The 7,006-nt window shown below is 55.1% G+C and overlaps 1 pseudogene; it reads right to left on the minus strand.

Annotated features, from left to right (window-relative positions):
- Positions 1 to 1,331: 1,331 nt before the first annotated feature.
- Positions 1,332 to 2,305, minus strand: LOC128779921 (olfactory receptor 10V1-like; annotated as a pseudogene).
- Positions 2,306 to 7,006: the final 4,701 nt, after the last annotated feature.

Raw genomic sequence — 7,006 nt, forward strand, 5'->3', positions numbered from 1 at the left:
CAGGTCATCAACGACGCAAGGCCCCTTTTAACAGAATGTGGGTGCTCCTGGGTTTGGGGACAAATCGCCTTTTCCTAGGAAGAGCTCATAACAATTGTGTTTTAGAAGAGCTGTTTTGGCGCTTCACCCCCCAGGCTAATTGGTGAGCTCTGGGAGGGCACGGACTGTGTCTTGTGCTTTCCGGTATCCCCAGGGCTATGCCCAGTGCCTGGCACACACAAGGTGCTCGATCATTCATTCATTTACTCATGCGATAATATTCCTTGCGCAGTGCTGTGATGGAGGGAATTCCAGGGATCCATGGCACCTAGCCCAGCTTGTGGGGTGGAAGTGGGGTCAGCCAATAGCTGCTGGAGATCGGTACGCCTGACCAGAGTCCTTGCATCACAGAGGCCTCCGCTCAGCAGGATACTGAAGGCTTTCATTCCATTAGCGACTAGGATCTGAAGAGGTCCCACACTCATGGGGGCTCACAGTGCAATTACTGCTTATTGAATACCCGTTGCATGCCAGGTCCTGTGGCAACAGAGATTAATCACAGTTCTTGCCTTCAAGGAGCCTCCAGGCCAGTCCGGGAGATGGACCAAGCCTTTCAGCACTGGGTGATGAGCGAGCACGTGGGGCCGCAGTGGAGAGGCGCCGCCCCAAGCCTGGCGAGTCAGGTTGGAGGACGCGCTGGCCTATCAGGCTGCCAAGAGCCAGTGGCCCTATAGCCAGGGGGAGGAGGAGGAGCCGCCCAGCCCAGAGGCCGGGCCGGGGCAGATGGTGAAATGCCTGAGTGAGGATGGTGAGTGGGGTGGGAGTGGAACGGGTCACACGCCCCCTGCGCTGCTGCTTTGGCTGCCGCTGCTTTGGTTTGCATTGTTGCATCTCCCCTGGTCTCCAGGACATTTTCTGGTGGTGCAGGATTCAGTGTCTGGGCTGGCTCTGCCTTTCCACTTGTTCACTTTACCTAGTTTGGACTTGGCAGCTCCTTGTATTTCTATCCTCACTAACTCTTTGGCCAGAGAAGCGGCTGCCTTAATGTTTTGTTTGGGTCCTCTCGTGACCTTCTTCCTGTCCGTGTTCATGTCTCTGACAGTGTCCCGGAGGCTGAATGCGGTTGTTCACGAAGGGACAGCAAAACACCCCCGAACTGCTGCATTTTGGAAAGCCTTACGATTCGTTCCATCTCTCTGACCACAGAAAAGGGGGCGGTGAAGTTCAGGGGCGCGCACTACCCGGACGCAGCCCTCCGAGGACGGAGGGGAGCCGCCTGGTGTGCAGTGGGCATGACCGACTGGGTTCTTGTGAGGACGCCAGGTTAGGCCCGGTGGCCTCCGCTCTGCCCTTCACTTGGCATTGGGCTGCCGCCTCATCTGGTTGTGGCTCTCCAGGAGCCTCCTGAGGGCACCCTAGACTTCCTTGTTGCGCAGGCTACATATGTGGATCACGGGGTAGAGCACGGGAGTTACATTGGTGTAGATTAAGGGCACGATTCTGTCCTGTTCCGGGGTGTAGCGTGACTTGGGGCGAATGCCTATGAATCTGGCGCAGCCACGGTGCAGAAGAGAGACCAGCAGGGGCCCAGCACAGGTGGAGAAGGCTTTGCTCCTGCCCTCAGCTGAGTGGGTTCTGAGGATGGCAGCGATAATGAGTCCACAGGGAGGAGTGTCAGCAAGGAGGGAAGCGACGGGGTGGGATCATGCAGAGCAGGAAGGCTGCAATCTCCTTGGCTCGCGTGTCTGAGCAGGCCAGGCATGGCACGGCAGGGATGTCACAGTAGAAATGACTGATCTCCTGGGACCGACACAAGGGTAAGAGGAGCATTAGCATGGTAAGGGTGAGTGAGAGTGCAAAGCCACGGACGCACGCCAGAGCCCGCACCTGCAGACAGAGGGCCCTGGCGATGGTGAGCGTGTGGCGCTGGGGGGTGCAGAGGGCTACAGAGCCGTCATGGGCCATCACAGCCAGGAGGAGACACTCTGCTCCCCCCAGAGCAATGAAGAGGTCCATTAGCAAGGTACAGCCTGGGATGGGCATCCGCTGGCTGCTGGAGAGGAAATTGGCCAGCGAGCTGGGGACAATGACTGAAATACAGCAAATGTCAATGGCGGACAGATTGGGAAGAAAGAAACACGTGGGGGTCTGGAGGCAGCAGTCACTGAGGGTGATGAGCGCCATGGTTGTGTGCCCTGCCTGCTGGGGTGACAAGGTGCGTGATTCAAACGAGTCCAAAAGGGAAGATTTGCAGTTCGGCCAGATCCCCAAAGCCCAAGATCATGGAGTCGGAGCTTAAGGTGTGGCTTCTCTGCAGAGGGGCCATCCTGCGTCCCCTTCCCTAGAGCTCCCGGGATGGAGGGGGCAGTTGTCTGGCAATCGTCCAGGTTGTGGGACACCCTGGAGCCCTGTCACAGCTGGGAGTGTAGCCAGCTCTGCAGGACCTCCGACCCTCTTTGCTGGGCTTGGCCCTGGCCTACATTCCCTGAGCTTCCTGAATTCTGCCCTGGGCTCACAGACAATAAAGACCTGCTCGCTGTGGTGCCACTTTAGTTCACCTGGTGAGTTATTACAAGAAACGAACCGAGATAAGTGAAGTCCACACACGAAGTTGTCTTACATGTCGAAGAGTTGTCTGGGGCAGGGGGCGGGGGTGGGGTGGGAGGCACTGAGGTTCGTGTTACTAAATAGGTTTGAGTAGAGGAGACTGGCCCGACAGGGTCACTGACCTTATTATAGGGAATCCCTGTAAGACGCAAGGTCTGGCATGCTGATACTAAACACGTTTTGACTTTGCACATTGGCTATGCTGCCCCTCTGTTAGCGCCACCACGCCCCCCACGTTCCCAGGATTCCCGCATCCGCAGGGCTGTGAACAATGCCCAGAGAGGGAGAAGTGTGACCAGCAATAGCTGCTGCGTCTCCTGTGTGAACAACGCCCCCCTCGGTTGCAGGGAGGCCCCGGCTGCCCTGACGCCTAAGCTGAGTTAGCCCCTCCCTCAGGTATCGCTGCTGCTCCAGGCTCCCCCAACCGTATCACTTACCCCTGAGTCCTGTAACCCTTCGTTTATGTCTCTGTCTACCTCCACAGCCCGTGAGCTGCATGATGGCAAGAATCGTGCCTTCTTCAATCTCTCAGATAGTGGCTGGCACGTGTCAGAAGCGTCCGTGAGTGTTCGTGGGACAAAATGCCCATAGCTTTCTTCTGCATCCCCTACAACTGGCACCACATCAGGCATTGAGCAGGTGCCCAACACGTATGCTTGAATACGTGGTTGCGTGAAAGCAAGGCATCTCTGGTGTACTGGCGATGGCTGAGGTGATGATGGTCCAGGGAGGGCGTAGAGTGAGAAGAGCAGAGGGACGGGGTGGGGGGTGGGGGAAGCCAGGTCACAGGGCCGGAGCCAGCGGGACACAGCTGAGCATCGGGGTGGAAGTGAGGACCCTCGGGACAATGGGGCGCTGAGTGCCTGGCAGGACAGTGGCTTTGGCTGCTCTGCGTCTAGAGTGTGGGAGCAAGGGGATGAGGCCAGGCAGCTTCCTGGGCTACCGGGGGACACGTTTGCTGCCTTCTTCCCTTGGCAGGACCCAGGTGCGCTTCCCTCCCTCACAGCGGAAGAGAGGGGGAGGTTTCTAAGGATTCTAGAGAGCTAACAAATCTAGAATCGATAGGAGTTAAGGGTCCCGGGGAAGTGGAGTTGTCACCTAAAGGACAGGAACTCACGTAGGGGCATACGCTTTCTCCAGGGCCATGGAGACTCACGTGGGCTCAGTGAAACCTGAAAGTCCATTCTGATGATAGGCCTAGATGATCGTGGTGATTCCAGTTTTGCAGTCCCTTGCGTGTTACGCTCCGTATCATTGTGGTTCCCACCGGCCTGATGGGCCCCTGGACTCTTTGAGCCGGACGGGTCCCTAGAGGGCAACCTGCCCACTCCTCCCTTCGGAACAGAGGGTCATGAAGTCCTCTGCCTCATCCCCGGCCCTGTCCAGAAATCACACGGCCCAGCCTGGCTTTCCTCCTCTGCCGCCTCCCCTCTCTCAGCCCTTTGTCCGTCCCAGGACCACTGTCCATGAGTGTGAGAGCGTGCTTTCTGGCTCCGTGCTGACCTTCCCTGGACTTGGTCCTTTGTCTTTAGCTTTGCTGCCCCAGCTCCCTGCTGCTCTTTTTCCCATGGAAGAAAGCGGGCACTTCTCGTTTCACTGGCGCCCGAAACCTTCCAATGTTGAGAAACACAAAAATGAAAGGGAGAGTCACGCATGACCCAAATACTTAACAAGCGAGAAGTGAGAGCCCATGGGAAAGTCTCTGCTCCTTCGGTGCTCCCCACTCTCCCCGAGAGCAGCATCCTTAGCCGTGAGGCTCAGTTCCTTCCCTGCTCTGCCATGTGCCTACGCACACACATGCCTCCCACACACATGTGCACACATGCACACCAAAGCAAACATGCCCGGGCACACGCACGCACACACGGGTGAGCACACACAACACACTCATGTCCGCTCGCGAGCGCGCGCGGACACGTGCACACATGCACATAGGTACTCAGATTTGTACACTCACACGTGTATGTATACGTAAACGTCAACACACTTGCCCATTGGAAAGCTTAAAGGAGGAGGTCCCAGTGCACAAACCTACTGCCCTTGGTGATTTGACCTAATCACATGTCTGGGAGAGGTTTTCAACCAGCGCACACTGGTTTACTTCCTTCTCTTTACCGCCGCATTCTACAGTATGGACGCATCATAAGGTGATACCTTATAGATGAACAATAAGAAGAAATACAGGCTATGAACAAAAGTATGTTTAAAAGAATCCAAAGATAATTCAATCTGTCTCTTATTACTTTGGCATCGAAGTGATTGTTACGGGATTGTCACAGTCTGTGCTGCATCGTGCATCCTTGCGTGGACTATAGGGCAGCTGCCCCTCTGGGAATATGGCTAGTGTGTCCTCCCTGCTCTTTTCTCGTGTGTGTCCCTTCATCAGCCCTGCATAAACAGACCTGGTGTGACCGGGAAGGGGCGGGACGGGTGCCTGCACGGAAATCCGGGGAGAAGCGCCATCTGCTGTTAGTGAGAAGCCCAAGAAGGAAGAACAGCCCATCTGTGGAGGAGCAGTGGCGGGGCCGGGCGGCCTGGACCTGGCGGGCACAGCTCCCCAGAGCCCAGGAGGCGGCTTTCCTGCGTGTCTGGACCACAGGGAGCAGCCCTCGGAAGAATTTCCCGACGGCTATTCGCAAGGGAGTGTCCTCAGAGGAGTTGCTACGTTCTGTCACTCCCGTCGAGACAGAACGTGAAGGCAGGACTCCAGAAGTCCTAGAGGGGAGCTCAGGAAGGAGGCCATCCCCAAGGTCCACCCCACCGAGGGGAATGCCTTCCCCAGGTCACGTAGCGCAAGCCCAACTGCTTACATTTGCTTTGCAAAAAAATACAGTGAAAATGAAACTACACAGCCCTCTCACACCACATGCAGGAACAAACTCAAAATGCACTAAAGACGTAAAGGTCACACCCTAAACCGGGAAACTCCTAGAAGAAAACAGAGGCACTGAACTCTCTGACATTGCTCTTAGTAAGATGTTTTCTGATATATCTCCTCAGGCGAGGGAAACCAAAGAAAGCATCAACAAATGAGACCGCGTCAAACTAAAAGGTCTTTGCACGGCAAAGGAAACCATCAACACACTGAAAAGACAACCCACTGGATGGGAGAGTACACTCGCCAAGGGCACATCCAATAAGGGGTCAGTACCCAAAATGTGTAGTGAAGTCATACGTTGTAATTTATCATCAAAACCAAATCTCCCCAAACGATCCAACTTCAAAATGGGCAGAGGGCCTGAATGGACACTTCTCCGAAGAGGACCTACGCATGGCCGATAGACATGTAAAAAGGTGCTGGATGTCACTTGTCATGACTCCAAGGCGGGGGCCTTATCGGGACTCTCGGGGCCTCCATTTTTCACGCAGACCACATACGTATAGATACACATTTAATGAATCGTGTGACACATGACCTTGTACAATTCAAACAATACGGAAGTGAATAGAAATGAGGGTGATCACCCGCCGCTGCCTCCTAGTTGTCAGGTATCCATAGAGTACGCATTCCCAGGCCCTTTCACAAACACCTAGATGTGTGCATGTATACACGTATGTAATTTTGTCTGCAAAACATTGACACCAGCTCATACTTATTATATGGTAACTTGTGTTTTTCATCTTAAGAGTGACAACCGTGTACGAGGGCTGAATTAACGTTTAACAGCCGCACGCTATTCCATGCCATCAAAGTAGCTTCACTGAATGAAGTGGGGGAATAAGAGTCATGGAACCTTGAGAATGCTACTCCCCAGCTGACCTAAACTTCCAGCTAATACTTTGGTCTCCCCAGTCCTGGTCTAGGCGTAGCTCAATGTGTCCCACACACCACGCTGTGCATCTGGGCAGCAGGACCCAGGGTACTTCTGGCGCCCCTCGCTTTCATAAAGCAGCCTACACTTTGCAGGCCCTCCAGGCTGCCCACTGCGGGTGTTCATTTTGCTCACCTCCCTTGCCCACAGGGTTTTCTCAGAGAAGCCTCCTGACCACTACTGCCCTTTTTAGAAGTAGCAGTGCCCAAGCCCAAGCCATTGCCATGTCTCAGAATCTTCTAGTCCTGGGAGGGCCAGCGCACTGCTGGCTTCTAGGCAGCAGCAGGAAGAAGGCCCTCATTCCAGCATTCTGCCACCCCCGGAAAAGGACACAGGACCCCCAGACAGCCGTGTTTGTGCTGAGAATCCCACACAATCCCCTTGAATCACCCCAGTACTTTCTGCCTCTGATGCTGACCCTGAGAGGCTTCCCACAGTCCAAGGTGGGTGTGTGCCACTTTTCCAGCCCTTCCACCTTCCGTTGCCTCCTCTCTCCTCCTGGACACAGTTTCTAATACAAAAGCTCTTCTGCTTCCGAATGGAGACAGGGCCATGCCCCAGGCTTTGGGATCACCTCCTCGCCGTGATCTTGTCCTGCACGTGTGGAA

Source organism: Desmodus rotundus, chromosome X (assembly GCF_022682495.2).
Source record: "Desmodus rotundus isolate HL8 chromosome X, HLdesRot8A.1, whole genome shotgun sequence".
NCBI lineage: Eukaryota > Metazoa > Chordata > Mammalia > Chiroptera > Phyllostomidae > Desmodus > Desmodus rotundus.